The sequence below is a fragment of the Cyanistes caeruleus genome, chromosome 1 (assembly GCF_971803275.1).
Source record: "Cyanistes caeruleus chromosome 1, bCyaCae1.hap1.1, whole genome shotgun sequence".
NCBI lineage: Eukaryota > Metazoa > Chordata > Aves > Passeriformes > Paridae > Cyanistes > Cyanistes caeruleus.
In genome coordinates, this window is record NC_141701.1 from 114,031,722 (window position 1) to 114,051,726 (window position 20,005).

Here is a 20,005-nt window from a genome sequence, read left to right on the forward strand (position 1 = left end):
AATATAGCCAAGCTCATAACAACATTACTCAAAAAGTCCAAACAGCCCTTCAGCCGCCAGTCTTCTCAAGTGTTTGTGGGGAAAAGGTCCATTAAGAAAACTCTAGAATATATACACATGGAAGAAAGTGAAGCAATGAAGCACAGCTGAGCACAAAGGCTAATGTCAGCCAACCAAGGCAGCAGAGGCATGGCATCAGAGCAGCAGGACCATCCAGAGTAATTTGTGATTGCAGAGAGAAAGAAAGGGTTTCCTATGGCTTCATGGATACCACTGACCATTTCTAGGGGCATGATCATGGCTTTGCCATGAGCACTGAGTACCTGCAGGACACAGCCAGGCTGGGGTGGTTGGAGTCAGAGCTTTGTGAGATCTTCCCAGGAACTCTCCCATGGCTGGACATGGCAACATGGAAAAAGACCAGCATAGCAAGGAGAAGAAATGACCAAGAACAGTTTTCAAACAGTACTCTAAAATATGAAACTCATGACTTCACTGGATAGAATCACCTGGTCAAAGCAAAAGATCTGAAGTAAAAATTTAGCTTTCAACCATTATATCTAATTTAAATTAAAATAACATGAAGAAACAAAAAAAAATCCAAACACCAGAACACCACTTCCACCAATCTAATGGGAACAAGCAACAGCTTTCATTAACACCAAATCCAGCAAGAATGTGGACAGTCACTCAGCCACAGGTAAATTAACCAATTCAGAAAATTTGACTAATTTTAGTGCAGTTGATAAATGTTCAGGAGAGTATTTGCAGAAAAGCATGACCAGAGAAAGGAAAGTGGCAGAAGCAGCACACTGCCACCTCCGGCCAAGGCAGAGGAAGATCATCACCACACCCTTCTCAGAACTCCAGAGAAATTGTCCAGAACAGCTGCAGCTGGAAGGACAGACAAGTGCCCTAACAGCCATCTCATGGCAGGACTCATATGCCCACAGCCCTAGGGATACCACCAGAAATGTATCAAAAGGGATTTATTTATGGGAGACAACCATTCAGACCATAAGCTCTCACACAGTTGCAGTCCCAACAGGACCAGCCAGAACTAGAGCATTACAAGACACTGCTTTTCCTCTGTAATTCCAACTGTTACTATGGAAATAGAAGAAATTTTTCTGGCACTTGCCAAATGCAACCAAGAGCTGCTGCAGCTACAGTGACCTAAGGTGGACAGATCCAACCACCTGTGCCAGTGGAGCTATCACTGGGAGACAACATGACCTGCAAAAACAAGGCTACTGAAGGCAGTGCAGTAGGAAAGATCAGGCAACAGAAAATCTCAAACAGGTAAAGGATCACAGAGTGGAGAAGCATAAGGAAGAGGGAGGGGGGAGGGCAGTGGAAAGCATGATAGGGGAAGAGGTGGAAGAGAAGGATGATGGGGGAAAGGCACATCAGCATGTGTCACTGAAAAAGGTCTAGAACTTAGTGAATGCCTCAGCAAATGCTACCCAACCAGTAATACCAGCCCCTCCCAGCACACCATCCAGCAACCTGCAGAAGGCAGCCTTCGTCTTAGTGTTTTGGTGCCAAGGAGTTGAGTGCAACACAGCTATTTGGCAAGCACTGAGCCTTCAAATTCTACATGATTGAATGTGTTTCCCCTAATAAAACAGATTTATTAATACACTTCTATTTTTAAATGTGATTTTTAGAAACTGTGTCATCCAAGAGGTACACTGCAGGGTGGAAGAATGGAGAGGCAGAGAGGGGGAATAGACGCCTTATGAGTCTTGCTCACTGAGACAAAGCTATTGGGAAAGCAGCACTAGAAGAGCAGCAGATACAGAGCAGACATCAAAACTGTGAGTGGTGATGTTAGTGAAGATGCTGGTTACGCAGGCATGTGCGACAGGGCCACATGGTTCTATTAGATACCCAGAGGTTCTGAAACACAGCTGGATCAAGCCTGAGTTATGTGCCAGGTGACGGCAAAAGCCAGCATTAAAATTCCTGCAAAGCTGGGCATGGTCAGTGTTAATGTTTGTGAAGTGCCACAGAAGCTCTACATTTTTCAGACACCTAATGATATTGAGGCACAGAAAGAAAGCTAAACAAAGAGCTTCATTCACTCCAGCTCCATTAAAAACAGGGAGAACAAAATCAGTTCCAGACATGTGGGAAAGAACCAACAATTGCTAGCTAAAACACTAATACCAGCATTAGTGTTCCAAGAGAAAGAAAAAAACCCATGATGGAATAAAAAATAATCACATGAATCACAGAAGATGTTTTCAACAATCTGAGTACAATTTAAAAATAATTACTAAAAGAAATTAAAACTAGCTTACTGAATTCAAAATGTACATGTCTGAAAGATTAAGACTGCTTCAAAGTCGTTCTTGTATAAATGGTCAGTAATAACAGCCTATATAATGAGTACATGGTTATTAAGAAATATAGATAGCAATAACTTAATGAGGACATCATATTTTCCCCTAAGGAAGGACGTGATCACTGATACATCCATCTGTTCTCTTCATACCTAGAGTCTTGTCCTGGTGGCACAGTCCTCATGCACTTCAGCCCATACTATTTTGTGAGAAGCATTGGTCAATGCAGTAAATGTCCTTAGACTTTTATGTTGACTTACAAATAATAAAAGAGTAACTCACTGTCGTTTGATCTAGTAGAAAGAGGTTTGTACCTAGCCATTCTACTTATTTCATCCTTGTCTGGCAAAGCTAACTGAGAATCTCTTCTCTACTGTTAAGTGATCTTACTGCCCCTGTCAAACTGCTCACTCCCCACTTTCCCCCACACATGGGAAAAGTCTTGCTTATAGCCAGAAAAAGCAGTAATAATCCATCATCATATACACAGAGCACCTCCTCAATTCCCTGTTTTATTTTATTTTACCTTCTCAACAACCACTCACTTTTCCTTCTTAGAGAAACCTGTCTCTCATTCCTCTTGCTGAAATGGCACCCCTAAACTTTAAACACAACTGTCTACACTGCCAATGTTTGGGTTTTTTTCTGGCATCTCCTAAAGTGATCAGGGCTTTTGAGGGCACAGCACTTCCCAAGTCAGCCTCTTGAACAGATTAAATAGATCAAGTATGCCCAGTATTTGTTCCTGTCAAATGTATCATATAAATGCTGTTCTGACAGTGTTTTTATGAGTAGCACAGGAACATATTTGGAAACAAACAAATCTTATCCCTGGGACCAGAGACAAGGATATTAAGGAAAGAACATTTTGGTGTATGTGAGTGTATGTTTTCCTACTTACTGCCCAGTAGGGAGGAAGGTGAATTGCTACTTACTTTCTCAGACTGTAGTAAGATTTCCAGTTCACCCTGCCACGCTCAGACAGTATTATCACCTGTATCAATTAAGGTACCTTAGCAAGGGGTTTTGCAAAAAAATTACAGTAACAGCTTTATCAAAGCATGAAAACATAAATGTGCCTTCATTTATGAGGAAGAAAGAAATTATTAGAATATGAATGCACCGTTTAGGGTAATTTGCAAAACAAGAGGACATGTGCTGTAGGCACTTTTGTTGGTAGGTAAAAAATAGTCACAAAAGAACAAAAAAAAGTCCCACTGAATTTCCTCCCTGCTGGCCATTGTCCTCCTCCCCGGTTCCTATTTGCCATTTAACTGATACTTTTATTTTTTTCCAATAAAAATCTGGACACTATTGCTATGAATCTTAAGGGTTTGTATAAAGTTCCTCATCCCAGCTACGATGTCAGTCTGGGTTCTCCCAGCCTGCCCTCTAAATCACTTCAAACCACCTCCACAAAGACAGTCAACAAAGCCTCTCAAATAAGCACAACTGCAACAAGGATTTTCTTGATAAGAACAGTCCTTTACCTAGGTATCTCTCTCTGCTGTGGTACAGTTTTGCCCATGATCCTCCCAGCTTAAAGCCAGTCAGGAAATATAACCTGCATAAATACACCTGGTCAGTCTGCCTTTTCCTGTTAATAGAGAAATAATAAGTTACATACTTTTGTAATGGGCTTTTAAAGTTTTTCACCTGTTTATACTTTTCCAGATGTCCTAGGCAAACCAGCCCCTGTGACTTCTACCCCTGGCCTTTATCCTTCAATTTTGCAGACCTTAAAACAGAAGTGCTGTCCTCTCCCACTGCAAAGCAAAGGGAGGAAAATCTGACTTTGAATTTCTAGCTCAGGATACTGCTCGATAGGGTCTATGACCTCAAAAAGCAAAGACATAGGGACTGTGTTAGAGGCTATTTTCATGGAATAGTACAGAAAGGGGTTTCAGAGGGAGGCAGGATACTGCAGAAAAGCAGTTTCATGCCCTATAGAACAGATCCCATGCACTAGTCGAGCCTCTTCAGAATGGATGAACACTGAGAAGCAGAAGCTTCACTACAGACTCTGAACACCAAAGTCTTCACTGAAAGAAATTTCTGACAAGGGTTCAGGAAAAGGGCTGGTTTATAAGTAGACACACTGACCAGGGTGATTGCCCACCCATTTGGTTTGATGTCAAAGCAAACCTCATCCCACAGGAGAAAGCAAGGAATTCTGTAATAACTCCTCCCTACAGAATCAAGTCTCATGGAATTAATGTAGCACAGAATCATAGGGTCACAGAATGGTTTGGGTTGGAAGGCATTGTAAAGATCATCTAGTTCCAACCCTTCTGTTGTGGGCAGGGAGCCTTCCACTAGACCACAGCCCCATCAAGCCTAGTCTTGAAGGAGAATTGTAAAACTGCTTCAAATCATTTACTGGTGATTCTCTTGCCGAAAATAATTTGTAGTTCAAAGAGAATCAAATTAAATATTTAGCATCATACCCTTTGTAAAAAGGATTTGGTTTTTCCACTTTCAGTTGTCAAGTGATAAACTGGGTGGATAGGGGAAATGTTTATGGTAGACACTAGCTTCCTGCAGCATGTGAATGTCTTCACCTCTGGAAGAAGGACCACAGTGGCATCCACTGTGGGTGGCTCCTGTGCTGCTCAGTCAACCTGACAAAGCCTGGCACTAAAAATTAAACTCTGTGCAAGTTCAAGGGTTTCTCAGTTGCATCATTAACAGGTCTCAGAGGCAATGGTTGTCAGGAGACAACAGGGAAAAAGTTATATATGAAGAACATAAATGAGAGCAGACAACTTCCAGCAATAGGTTTAAAGCATAATGCACTTTCAGCAGTGAGGTTCAACTACTACTGGGAAGCAGCTGGTTCTGTCCAGGTCTCTTCTCCCAAGACCAGCACCAATTCCAACAGTCGCTGGAAGTGTTTAAGCCAGAAGAGTGTGTCACAGTCTATTTGCAGATCTTTGTGACTGATACATGGAAACTATCAGCCTATTTTCCTAATATATGCCTGAGCCTCACTAGAGCCTTTATAGGAAGACTTATTTTGTGATAAGATTGCTTCAGGAATCAAGTGCCTATTTCTTTACTTTGGGCATGGAAAGACATTAAGAAATTATTCCCATTTTGGTACCCCTAACTGATATTCACAAAAGACTGCTAAGTATCTAACTGGGATTTTCTGAAGCAGAAGAGACATGTGCCCTTTTCGCCCTTTTGGGGCAGTTACCACACAGAAGGATGAGAGAGGCTTAAAACAGAGTATTTTGTGTGCCCATTTCACAAGGATGCTTTGCCAGACTACCCAGCTGTTTGTTACTTCACAGTTATTGGCATTCAAACCAGAAGTGAGGACTGTAAATGAATCTATGGATTGTACAGTCCTTGAAGATTTCAAAGGAGTTCAGCCTGAGCTAAAATCTGGCAAGTTGGAAACCATTTAGACATCTTACTGCGATGGTCAGTAAGAGGAAACCGAGTTTCAGACTACCTCCTGCCTTAAGTAAACAAGATACATGTGTAGTCCTGTCAGAATCAACTAGTCAAGAACAAGGTTCAAGCACATTTAAAAATGAATCTATGCTGACCCTGACTTAAAAGAGAAGCATAATGTTGGTAAGCATACATAAAATTCATTTCTCATTTACAGAAAGGAAGAAGAAAGATCAATTTTGATACAAGCTTGCATGTCGTCTTAGTACTTGAGCCTTCTAGATGTAGAAAAGGGTTTGCTAAGAAAGGAAAACTTGCTGGGGATTTGATCTATATTCCGAGAGGTCTTTGCAGTCATATAAAATGACCCAGACTTATTACAGCTTCAAAAGACACACATAGTTAATACTGATTTTATCAAATATCATAATGCTACACAGACTAGCATTACTTTTGAAAGTATTTGCATAATGAATAACATATCAAGCTGTGTAAACCTTTACATTTTTGGTTTCTCATCTAGATAGCTTTAAAACAAGCTAAGAAGCAAAGCTACATGCTTATTTTGCCTTTTTTAAACTTTTAAGCAGAAATAAGATTTGCTATTTTTCAAGCATTTGCTGTCCCTCCTTTATTTTGAGCAAGAAGAAATGGTCCTGACATATTACATATGACATATGACATAATGGATTTTTGGAGGAATCTTTTGCTGATTAACCATGCAGTGAAATGAAATGCTTAATAGAAAACACTTGGCACAAGCTCCCTGATCAAAATGTCACCTTGAAAATGGCTCATAAGTCATTTGTCACTGTAGATTTTACCCACATTGCACAATACTGGCATCCCATACTAACACACAGCAACTATGAGTAGACAGCCTGGGGTGATAAGGAAATTACAGGTATTACCTTTCTGGTTATCCACAGATAATTAGCAGCTCCCATAGGTTGCAGTGATCTAGGAAATACCATGTCAAAGGCAATCCTTGTGCAAGGACTGACTCTGACAGTGCTTTACTATCTTTGGCCAAGGTTAAATTTGGGTCACCGTACATGTGAACGCATGGAATCACGCATATGATGCCAAACAGGCTTCGTCCAGTGTTTGACCTTCACAGAGAATGTTTTTCTTGCAGTATGTAGAAATTATTTGTAAAAACTGGCATCCAAAGTGTGAATATGGTTGAGAAGTTATAAACAGAACTAGGTATTTTCATTTGCTCTGCTACTATAAGGTTGTCTGGGCCCTGATATTTTAGACAGAACCAGCTTCAGCTGAGAAATGACATCAACATTAGTCCACACAGTGCCCCTTCTGATTGCAGGCAAAATGAAGATTCCTCAGACAGGCGACTCAATGCCCTTGTAAAGGGTAAAAGTCAAATTCTGCCCTTTTGAAGAAAAATGTTGGTAGCTGTCTGCTTGCTTTGAAAATTGCCATACACTCTCTGTGGATATGGCTGAGAACAAATATGGTTAGTGTTTTACCCCTACACATCTTTGCTTATTATTTTTAAACCATTCAGATTACCTCAGAATTACTGTGCATTTGAGAACCTCTTTATTTCCTCTGCTTTTAATGAAATGGTGTAAATAACTGGAACTCATTAAAAGTTTGGGTAGAAATTCCACGGTCTGATTTTTTTATCCAGTATTTGTGGCATATGCAATCAAAATCAATCCATCACAATGTTCCCTAATTCTCGTATTCTCATTCCATATGCAGCAAAAGCAACCCCCATCACAAAACACTGCCCTGCGAGCGCAGTGGTACCTGGCATGTTGTATTTTCTGTTCTGCAGATTTTCACAGCTCCTTTCATTCTGCCTGTGCTCCTTGTAGCCCATGTCTAGATGTCCACCTTACGTCCATATGATGTAGCTTCAGCTGATCTAAAAACTCAGTGTTATTTGTCCAGTCAAGGAAACAGAGACACTTCTTAGTCCATGGTGACACAGCCAAATGTTCTGCAGCACTTTCTGATGACAGAAACATGCACTAAACCCAGGATTCACTGCATAGCCTGAACAGTACGCCACACTGTATCATCAAAGGATCCTTGGACAGTTTATTTTAGTAAAAACAAAGACCATATTTCTATTTGTACGAGTGGCCTGGTTCCCTAACCAAAATTACTGAGCATACCTTTTATTTTCTAATGTGAGATTTCTATCCCTAAAAACTGAGAACCTGTAGTGCTACCACATCTGCCAAAATGCTTCTTTACTCTTGCATGCATCCCCACATTTGCAGTTTGAGTCAGAACATTTGGATGTTACTTATGGTGCTTTATTTTACCTACAGCCCTGGGAACACTACAATACACAGGGATGAGACATGCTAACAACAGGTCCATGAGTAATTTAATAAGGTCTGAGTGGTTTTTTTCTCTCTCCCTGAGAAGTCTGCGGTACAGAAGGGAAAAAAAAAAATACTTTCATCATCACAGTACTAACATTAACCTTTAGGTAATGAGTACCATAATTCAGGCCATTCAGTTCCATCCAGAAAAACCACATGGAAACACTAAGAGAAGGATATTAGTGAGTATGCCTGGATGTATCTACATGTCCCTGGAAAACACGGGCTTGCTGTGGTGGACCAGTCACAACTTCATGAATGGCACTTGTGCTACACAAATGGTTAGGAGAATCTTTCAGTCTCATCAGCCTTATGAGTGCTTCTGTGTTGTAACCCACCAAAGAACAAACCAATCCCAAGCCATGAAGGGGCACAGTCTCTCAGAAGAAATGTGATAGCAACAGGAAATGTCCATCACTGGCACAAAAACGTGGATATAACACACAGATGCCCTCACCTACGCTGCCTTGTCAGTGGCAATGAGCAGAAGGCACCTCCCCCCACCATCTGTGCCTCCTCCTCCTCCTATTTGTGGAGGAAAGACTAGCATATTCCTCAAAAATAGTACATATCAATGACTTTGCTTCTTTCAGTGAACTTTAAGACTTGAGTGAAAAAAAACTTACATGTTTGCATGTACCATAATCAAGTGAATCTTCAAAGGACTCATGGATTTGCAGGAAGATAGAGGACATTCCAGATTATAGACTCCAAACAGCATCTTTCCACAAAACTGCATTATTGAAGTCCACTCACAAAACACAGTGTCCCTGCAGCTGATTTCGGGAGGCTGCCCTGGAACCTCCCTCCTCTGCTGGCCAGCAAAGTCTCCTTTCTTCTACAAACTGCATTCCCTTTCAGACCTGTGCACTCCCAGAATAGTGCACACACTAGTGCACACACTGTCCTCTAGGTGTAACTAATCACCTTCCCCAGCCTGCAGCCTTCCCCTCTGGGGTACTCAGCATATGCCCAGCCTGAGTTCTGCTAGACTAAACACACAGGACTCTTTCAGCCTCCCCTCTCCATGTCTTCTTCAAGCTGACACTCGTTCTCCTGTTGCACAACACGCTTCCAGTCCTCTACTGCATAAAATTTCAATTGTTCCAGTTTTAACATGTGGGAAGTGCTGAGCCCACTTCTTGCTTTTGCTTAAAAAAACCCACTACCTCTAGACACTGCATTTACGAAACAGGCTGTTATCAAGTTATGCATATAAAATAACCTAACCTAGTGAAAATACAGCATATAAAAAAAAAAAAAAGAAAAAAAAAGCTTCTATGGATCACTTGGTTCTATGATGAAATGTAAAGCATTTGCTACTCTGGAATAGAAGCTAATATTCACCATAAGCTTTTTGATTAAGGTTTCTGATTAGGACTGTGTTTTAATGTCTAATACAGCAAAATCCAATGTTCATATTATGTTGTCTCTGTAGATCAAAGCTTGTCTCAACCTGTGCAATTCATTAATCTTAGTTTTGCGTATCTAGGATAGGTCATGTCACATTCTGGATGTAAAAAGCTAAAAAAGGCAGAGGGAGTAGCTTACAACTCCACTTTTTCTGCCACTGACTTGAAATACATACTAGGTTTAATGTGGAAGAGATGATGGTGCAGAATATAACTCACTTTTTCTGTCAATGTAAGCAGTATATTGGTCTGGTTAAAAAGAAAGCATAGGAAGTCCTTCACTGCAGCACAGCAGTGAAATACATGGGATAATGCCACATGTGATACACAAATCCCTAAAGAAGAACTTCCTGAATTCCTTTTAAAGTTTATTTAAGCTTATTTCCTTCAAAGATTTTTCTCCTTTCAGAAGGTCAAGACAGCTCTTCTGTACTTTTCCCTGAGCAGAAAAGGAGGTGGAACATCTGCAATGTGCCTGTATTGCTTAGATGGGCTCAAAAACTGGTTCTGTGGCCCACAGCTGTTGCCACCTTTGCCATCTCTGGCAGAGGAAAGCACACCATTCCTTACACAAGTTCAGAGTAGTCCCTGGCTCCCACATGTTGCTTCTGCATCTTTGTCTTGTCCTACTCTTCTTATCTCCCAGTTGTCTGGCAACCATGTCTGAAAGGAGAAAGTCCTCCTGCAGGTGATCCAAGGCACCTGAACTGGAGCTGGTGCCACTAACAAGTTTTCAGCTTCCTTGACCAAGGGAATTGAAGTCTTTCTGAATGACCACTAATCCCCAAGACATCAGTGGCAAGCATCAGATTAATACCATCTCTGACTATGCATCAACCTAAACAGAATTTCAGTGTGACTACATGAACTTTTTAACTGGTACAAAAGGGTTTTTTTCCTGTCAGTTGCTTTTTGGCATCCATCCGTGTGTACCATGTGGTAGAGATGAGGCTGATTAATTCCTCTGTAAAAGATGCTGTGAGATAAGGCCAGTCCCCACAGCTCGAGTGAAGGACCTCACAGGAGCATGTCTGTGTGTGGAAACTCCAAAGCTGTAAGTGATTTCTGCCCATGGATGAGCACACAAACCTCCCACTGAGACCCACAGGGAGCCTAGAGAACTTGTCTAAGGGCAAAATTCAATCCTACCCTTATAGCTCAAATTAAAAGATAATAAAAATTCTCTCCACACATAGCCACGTGACATGCAGCTAATGTTGCATGATGGAATAGTACAACTCCCTCTGTTTCCTTGGCCTCCTTGCCAGAAAAGCAACAAAATTAATATTTAGCTTCATGTAGTGCTTCTTGTCCTATTTCTAAACCCCAAGTAAACCCTGCTTGGAAAAAGCAATTCAGGAAGCTCAGTAACACAGAGTCCCTTCACTGGCAGAGCCTCAGTAACAGGCATGTTTGGTAAGAGATGTGCCCCATGCAGCATCGTCGTGTCCTGCTCCCCAGGAAATACCGATAGGAAATATCTGGCAGCAACCAATGCACAGCACAACTGTGTGAGCTTACCACAGCTTACCCTGCACACAGAAATGAGGAGAAAATACTTCAACATGCTTTTTCCTGTCCCTCCGCAATAGCACATGGACTTTTTAACCCAAATTTTTCCAATCAAGCCTTAATAACAACACCGTTAGTACAGTAGATATTTTCATAGCATATCATATCCTCTTTAAAAAAACAAGCAAACAAAAAAAAACTGTCCAAGGAGTTCATCCTGAAAAAATAAACTCCTGTAATTCACACAGAGCAAATTCCACTGTGAAAACATTCTTGTTCTCTTCAGGAATGCGAAACTGTTTAACTCCATCTACACACCGGGCTCCACAGCCTGGAAAAGACCCGGCTGGGCTTTCCATTTGAAAACCAAGCTGATGTCCTACCACCCTCAAATAAGGCCACATTGAAGAGAAAAGCTCTGTGGAGAGATGAAGCTCTCCTCTGCCCTGTGAACCTGTGAGGGATTTTTAACCATGCATGCTTCATTATGCAGGTTTTACTCGCCTAGTCTGAGCATGGTGGGATATGCACTGTTGTGAAAAGAAAGTTTGCCTCCGCAAATGCAAAGGCAAAAAGTGCAGCAAATACTGAGTGGGAGAATCTGGGAAATTGCTGTGTGTAACTTTACAAAATCCAGTTGATGTTGTGCAGTTGTCATTTAAATAATTAAATTACCAGCGAGTGCCTCTACTGATAGCAGAAAGAAGGGTGGGCAAGCTGAGCTCAGACCAACAACGCTCCCTGCCACTCTGACCCACTCAGCTGACAGGTGCTGGAGCAGGAGCACTACCAGGACATGGTACCAGAAGAGGTGTGACCCCTTTCCACAGAAATTAGAGAGGGAAGGTAGTTCTTGGCAGCACGTGGCCAGTGCAGTCCCCACTCAGTGACAATATTTCACGTCGCAAGAAAGAGATGGTTCCTACATGTTGAGAGGAACAAAATCAACCTGGAAACTGGAAATAATCCTGACCTTTCCATATGCTGTGCACACACAGACAGATAGGTGTGGACATGTATGTATACATACATACACACATATATATATACATATATATATACACACACATGGTTTTAAATAATAAAGAGCGCATAACTCACACATATCATTGCACATACACACAAAAACCATGCAAGTATGTGAAGAAAAACTGAGCACTTGGCAGGAATATTCTATGTCATCAGACACAGTCAAATGCATATTTTGTAACAAAAAGTTTCCATAAAGCACCATGGAAATCTGTGCGTAAATCTTACTCAATTTCAAAAAGGCTGGATGTACACACCACAGAAATGATCTCATGTTTAATGCAAACAATAAGTCACTAAATTTATTTTCATTTTTTACACTGATTCTATACATTATAAAAAGTCTTCCTGTTATGAGAAATCCTACATCTAAGTACTGTATCCATGTTCAGATACAGGAGAATGTTCCTCATCCTTTGACAAACCTTGGAGTGCTAAAGTTTCTCCTGCATCAGAAAATGTCTATTTTATTTCTTTATGTCTATTTTTTTATTGTACTCATTCAGAAGAATAATATAGAATTCAGCAAATCATGATAACAGGAAAATTTTCTTACAAAAATATAAGGCCATGAGGTTTTTTATAGATAGATAGATATGCATATATATGTATCTGGAAACATATGTGCTTAGGCTGTCACTGATCTTCACTAAGCAGGGATTTAACAAAATTTTCCTACAGCAGGACCTTGTTACTATTTTAAAATCATAAATATGTGCAGAGGCAGTTACAGACCTTTTAATTTATTCTGCACACACTTATCGAGACTTGTAAGATATGCACAAAGAAGCACAAGGAGAGCTAAAAGAAGAGACGGTATCTGGCTTAATTTCAGCATCTAGAAGTTAGATGTCTAGTTCTCAGTTAGTCAATCAAGGATCTTTCTACATTTAGTAGGTATTCATAAGCATACCTCAGTATCATCCTGTCTAGACAGTCACCCTAGAAGTGCTTGTTCACTGTCTGTCAAGGGGGCTTACAGTAATGAGTTAGCGAATAAGTTTTAGAGGTGTCTAAAACTGGGTGAGATAAATCCAGACATTCACATATGCCTTTGCAGAGGTGCAGGAAAGCCTCTTTTTAAGCCACAAGACCTCCCTGCCATGCCTGAGGGCCACCACCACCTTTCAGGGATGCGATGCCCACAGCTCCCAGGCCATCACTTGGCCCATCTCCTACTCCTGAAATGCTACAGCCGAGGCCTGAATACACATCAGATGTGCACCATTAGCAATGGTGTTTCCTGCGTTTGCAGCACATAAACTTGTTCCTATAACAGCTCTCACTATTTTCCACCATTTGGCTGGCGCTCAGTGATGTAACACAGTGTGAATGAAAGGACCCCCTTTTCTCGAGTCTCAACAATATGCCTATTTGTGAGCAAAGCCACTGCTTTCCCCCACGGATCTGGTTAGTAGTGATATTTTATTTAAAATTCTTGTGGAAGCTTATGGGCTGAAGTAACTGTGATGTGAAAACCAGATGTCCATGGCAAAGGAAAGACTCAAAGGGCTTTCAGAAACAGGGAGAGTCATAATTTGGCTTCAGAGACTGAGTTATGCTTCTCCATGATGAGTCCTGGCGATGGGCAGGGGGGTTCCATGCAGGGATAGGTGATAAAATACATCTGCACTCTCGCTGTGGGATGGGTCTGTGCTCAAACACGGGGGGAAATGGGGTGAGCTGGGGCCCTACTCCCCCTCAGCAGCCACATCCCAGCAGTGCCACCTCACTCACCCCACAGGAATCAGTAGGGGCACAGCCAGCACAGCAGCAACTCTGGGCATCATCCTGTATCAGTTTATGTGGCCTCAGTCATCACGTTGCAGATGTCCCCATGTGGTGACAGCAGCTGTAGCAGGTCACCAGGCCAGCAAGAGGCTGCTCCATCACCCTGCTGGGGATGTGAGCTGCAACACATCCACGCACAAGCAGGCAGCACGCTGCTGCTCCAGCGTGCTTAGTCTTGGAAGCTCTTTAGGTACCTCTGTCCAAGCCTCCCTAGGCCACTAAAATAGAGGCTCACACGCTATCATACTGCAATGATACTGAGAAGGAAGTTTGAGCTTGGAGTCAACGAAGAGCCAACATGTTCTCCAGCTACTTTTCTTGTTCAAAACATACACCTTACCACCTGGAAGTTTAAGGCAGCAAGGAAACTTTGATTGCAGGCTTCAGCAAAGTAGTATCACTAACTTGGTTACTTGGTGTGTGTGTATATATATATATATACACACACACACACATATATAATAATTAAGACTAGAAGAAGCCAAATCAGCCCAACATAGCTATTGGTGCAATTTGTGCTTGCATTAAAAGTACAGCTGCAGTTAGTTTAGGATTTTCTGAGCATGCTGGTATGACTGATCTACTTAAAACACTAAGATGCAAGAAATTAAAAACTTGAAATGGCTCAACTATAAAACAAGATCAAATTACATGTCAAGGCCAGCCTGAATGTTTTTGGATACATAAAAATTTTGAAGATGTGTTTTTGCAACTGTAGGTGCTTCGGTTTTTGCCAAAATAATTTTGAATAGTTTTTAAAACTCTCCTTGCATGTCTGCCAAAGGATGTGCTCACTGACAGGAAAAGCTAGTAAAAAATGACAAAACAGCAACAAACTCCTTCCCACTCAAAATGCTGGTGAGGTCTTGTTTAAATGGGGAGATGACTTGTCTGCAAGTGCTGTAACAAAACTACTGTACTTTAATCATGTTTATTTTGATAGTTTAAGCTGTAATTATATCAAGAGGAGTTCTTTATTCATTTTTACAATGGGTATAATGAATGCAAATATGCTTTTTTAATAGTTTGGGTCTTTCAGCTTTATCCAAGCACTATTAAGAAAATGGATGTGGAGATATTCCAGGATAACATCCCCAAAATATATTATTTTTTTTCTCTCTTCACTACACAACAAAATGTGACTTCTACTACAAATTATTATAAGCACACTCCTGGAAGCTAGTCTTTTCCAACCTGATATCTTCTTCTAATTGTAGGAAAATGTGAAAATAAAGTGCACAATCATCTACATTCCTCTAATAGTTACCTTTGAATATGTATTTTAAAATACCATCCCTGTTCTCTGCATTTTTTCATAATTTTAGCTTTGTTTCCTTATTTTTAAAGGCATGCTTTAATAGATAAAATTTCAAGTATTCTGTCTGTGTTATGACTCCTATCAATTTTCCCTCTTACTAATAAAAAACTTCTTCCTTTTTGAGGTCAAAGAGTGAATGAGTTGAAGCTAAACCCCAGGAAGTCAAGGGTTTAAGTCAGGACATTGCTAGCTGTGATTGTCCAAAAGCAAGCATTGCTGGTGGCACTGAGGCAAGCTGTCCCAGCAATACTCCCAGTGGTGTCACCCCTTGCGACATTCATCAATCTTCCTGACATTTAGTAGGAGACAATACTGCCAAAGCTTAATGTAAACAGAAGTAAGGTGCATGCAAAGGTGTAATTTGTATTGGCCCTCAAGTGAGATAAAAAGTAAAAGCTGAAATATGCAACCTATAGGTACAACCAGCAAAGATGCACCTCAGCCTGAGCCCTTGCAAACCAGAGCCTACTATCATTGCTTTTCACCTTTAAAAGCACCTTATAACGCCCACCCCAAACCTGAAATTTTTTAATTCAACAACACTGCTTTAAAAGACAGCTTTAAACACTTGTACAAAACCAGAAACATACAGACACACGACACAGCTTCCCACAGGCAGGGAAGTACTCTGTATTTCCCAGTAAGGAGAGCCCCTCTTTAATAAGAGCTTCATCCGATCACTGTCATTGTTCTGGATAATGGATTACCTACACATACATTTTCAAGTGTAATGACACTCTTGCTTATTAAAGACCTCTCAGCTGAAGGGGCAGAATATTATGAACTGGCCAATCCATTCATTTCCTTGAATATGTTATTCAGTATTTTATGCTAAACCAGCAATACACCATCCATTTTAGTACAATGATCCTTATGTTCAATAAAACTGAAGTGCTGGATCATAAATCATTATAGTCATTTATTTTACATTAGACACATTAGCCACTATATTCCATAATCTATTACAATAAGGTGGATTTAAATGTACCCCAAGGAACTACAATAATAACTTGAGAACCAAATATAGCAATTATGGATAAAATATGCTTAACCTAAAACTGCACTAGCTGCATAGACTGCTGTGAACTTTAAATAAAATTTAGGGAGGATGATAACTGTCCTGGAATAAACAAGTAACAGAGGAAAATCAGAACCTCCTCTCTATACTTCAGATAGTTTAACATGCCCTATCTATGGAGAAGGGGATGTTATGCTTATAAACCAGTGTCTAGTAAAATATTATTATTCCATTATTACTGGTTATGTTATCTTTCCAGCATGTGAAAATTTCCTCTATTTTCCTGGTGTATTGTATCCTACTTAAGTTTTTTAAATAGTGCTCTTCCTTTCTAGCTGTCTGATTAATCTGTTTGGATTCCTTGTTTGTTCTTCAGACTCCCTCCAACCACTTTTAACAGTTTTGGTAAAATTTCCATAGCATGTCCAGACCTTACTGGTGCTTTCAGCTCTGGGCTGAGCAACAACAAAGGGCAAAGTCTTTTTGTCTCCTCCAGACGCAATGTCTCCACACAGCCCCACAAAAGGGGCCATTGGTAACTTTCTGGCCACAGACCAAGAAGCAATCTCAAATGCTTGTGAACACAGTTTAGCATTTTTCAGAATTAGTGCTCTGCCAAGTATTAAAAACAACTACATGCTAAAGAAAGTGATTTTTTTTTACAGGAAGGTTCCACACTTCAGATCACTGGGATTCCTGAAGATGCCTGCCACCAGCCTGGTGCAGAGGAGAAAGAAGATTGAGGGCTCTCAGGCATCACCTATATGAAGAACCCATGTATGTCATGCCCAAACTTCACATGTGCTGCTTTGTGTTTATAAAACCATGTTTCTTTCTTCATAAATTCCATTATCCTTGAAATATTTTTCTATGTTCATTGCCTGGATTTTTTTCTTCCCAGGAACAGAAATTAGATTTAAGAACTCAATGCTCACTGCTACCAGAGCAGCTGGTCTTACCTTTTACTATTAGATCTCTATTATTTTCTGCAATTTTTCCAAAATAACTACTATTAACTTAAATAATTTCCTAAGGGGCTTATTAGCTACATCTGCAAACATGTACTCTGGAAATTCCCTTTTCCACTTTTTCTAGATCTTTTCGTAGAGGCCTATTTACATCACTTTCTTTACTTCCTTTTTTCCCCCCTCCCACCATGGAGGCCAAATATTAAGACTGGATATTGAGTGTAGTTCCTTGTGCAGTTTCTAGAAGTAATCTGGCAGGTCCAGCTGGAGGTTCATAGGCAAACCACTGCTGCCTGCCCTGTACCAACTCAGACTTCAGTTTTTATTTGCCATACCAGGACTTTTCATGAGACTTGACAAAGAGAAAATGTACACATTATTTACTACAAATTCAAAATAAAATTTTGCTTTGGCTCCAAATTGTTAAATATATTCAGGCAAATAAAGACATCCTAACCAAGGTAAGGCAGAAGCTTGCTTTTCCAACCCTGTGTTCCTATTTTCCTTCACAGCACAAGAGCTGTAGTAGTGAAAGGTGTGCTGAATGCAAGAAACCTCAACTCTGGTTTAAATGTTCTTCCTAATTCCTATTGAATGTGAGCTGACCTGTTTGTTTTTATTCCAGAGTTTCTCACTGAGGGGAGTTGCTGTGGTGCCACCAAGAAGGGAACAATGCACCCAGCTCTGTGTGTTTTGGGACAGAAAGTAAATATTGTGTACAACATCAATTGTTGAATAACTAACTTTCTTTTTGATAAACAAGCACCAAAAATCTGTATATATCATGAGAAGAATTCAAACCTCTGTGATAACCTTACACCACAGGCGCCCAGCAGAGCTGTGTAACAAGGAGCTGAGAAAGGCAGCTACTCTCCCATCCCATTTTGGCCTTGCACTGCTCCCCCCCATGACTCTCACATCCACCCACTCATGTGACATAGGAACAGACAGGAGACACAAGAGGTTTGTATCTAACCAAGTCACTGTAAAGTTTTGCCTGAAGCAGGACAGAGCCTCAGAGGCAAGATGCAGATGAACCTCCCTTCCTGCTTGCTTTAGGTCCTGGGCTGTGCTCTGCCCCTCAGCCAGCACTAAAGCCAGTAAGCTACCCTATCTGACATCTCCAAAGGGGAAACTATTTTCCAAAATGCAATGCCAAAATGGAAAGTGGTGCACAGTGAGGACATCTGATCACTCAGGAGTTATGGCAGCCACTGGAGTCCTGCCAAGAAAAACCTTGCTATGTTACTGGGTGTATTCAAAGAGGATAAATGGATCAAGTGGGGCTCTCCTCCTTTCTTGGTCCTCTCCAAGAGAACAAACGGAAGCAGGAGATGAAAGTAACAGTGACAAAAGCAGGTAGCATGGCATGCTGAAGGCAGAGAAAGTGTGGGCTGTACTCAGGGGTGAGGGCTACCCATGCAGACTGGGGGCAGGACAGCTCAGAGACCTGGTAGCCACCATGGCACTCTAGATCAGAATGTGCCACCCAGTAAAGGCCAGTCCCACGTCCTGCCAGCCACACCTCATTCCAGGCAGTCACTGTCCTGCTGCTGCATGGATCTCCAGCACAGTGCCAGCTGCAAACAGGAGAGGAGCCTGCCTACAATGAGGTGTGCCAAGGCAGCCATGCTCTTCCTGAGGCAGGATGGCACAGGCAGAACCAGGAAAGAGCTCTTCAGCTACATAAAGACAATTATATATGTTCGGTGACACAGAGCGCTCACAAAGGACCACATGCTGATCTTGTCTAGGCATAAGATGCATATTTTAAAAGAGAGACAGAAGCCCTTAAGGTATTAAGTTCTCTCTAAATTCAGCCCTGGAAGTTGCGGTGCCCAAAGAGCCCTGCCCACTCCAAGGGCACTGGGTGGTGCCTCTTTCCTGCACAGGAAGAAGGTCTGAGCCCTGCTAGAGCGAATGACCCACAGCCAACAGGCCAATTTCCCTGTCCCCAGCGGGGCCCTCTCTGCACAGGCTGTGCTGGAGGCTGGGGCGAGGCAGTTCTCCCAGGGACACCCCTGCCAGGGACCGGGGCCCTTCCCGCTGCCTCTCCAGCAAAGCCGCTGGCTGCCTGAATTCCAACAGCCGCTTCCTGCCAGCGCCGCTGGCAAACAAACCTGTGGAAAAGTAAATACGTTTATCACGCAGATTTCCTCTGCCCCTTTTTAAATAAGGAAGGGCTCGATTGCTTTCCTGAGTCAGACTCATACCATGCTGAAGCCATATCATCAATAAATATGCGCTCCCATGCTCATTCCAATGACTAGAGCCACGGGTGATACGGGGTTCTGTGGTTTTAGGATAAAATGCAAAAGGGCCCCTCTGTCAAGGCACATTCCCACCCAGAGGCCAGCATTAAGTATAATGCGGACCAGCCTGCATGAGCCAAAATTCCAGAGAAGCGTAGTGAGATGAACGTGTCCCTCACCCGCTCTTGCTGAAGCCAGCGGATACACAGCAGTTTCCTAATGCAATGCCTTCCCCTCACAAATAGGAAGGCCTCTTGAAAGAAACTGTAAGTGAAATTTAGCCCTGTTAACAGCAGGAAATAGCCAGCAGTTTGAAATCACCTGGGCCGGGGATTTGGCCTTAAATTTTCCAATCTGACGCTAGCATGGCATCAGTACCTTTAAAGTCTCTATTAAGAAAGGGTAAAAACAGTTGGAGAAGTCAGGGTCATCTCTGGGAATTTATACGAGAAATGTTTGCTGTACTGCAGATCAAAATAGCATTTTGACTCATTGATCCCCTGAATGCCATAAAATCTGAGGCAAGATCCTAGTGCTTAGCAGTGGGAAAAATGAGTTTCTTTGGCCTCCTATCGTAATATAAAGAATGAGC

At 41.6% G+C, this 20,005-nt stretch overlaps 1 protein-coding gene across 4 annotated transcripts in view; it reads right to left on the reverse strand.

The window, feature by feature from the left end:
* RARB (retinoic acid receptor beta) overlaps positions 1 to 20,005 on the reverse strand; it is a 320,215-nt gene that overhangs the window by 117,445 nt on the left and 182,765 nt on the right. The window lies entirely within an intron of this gene.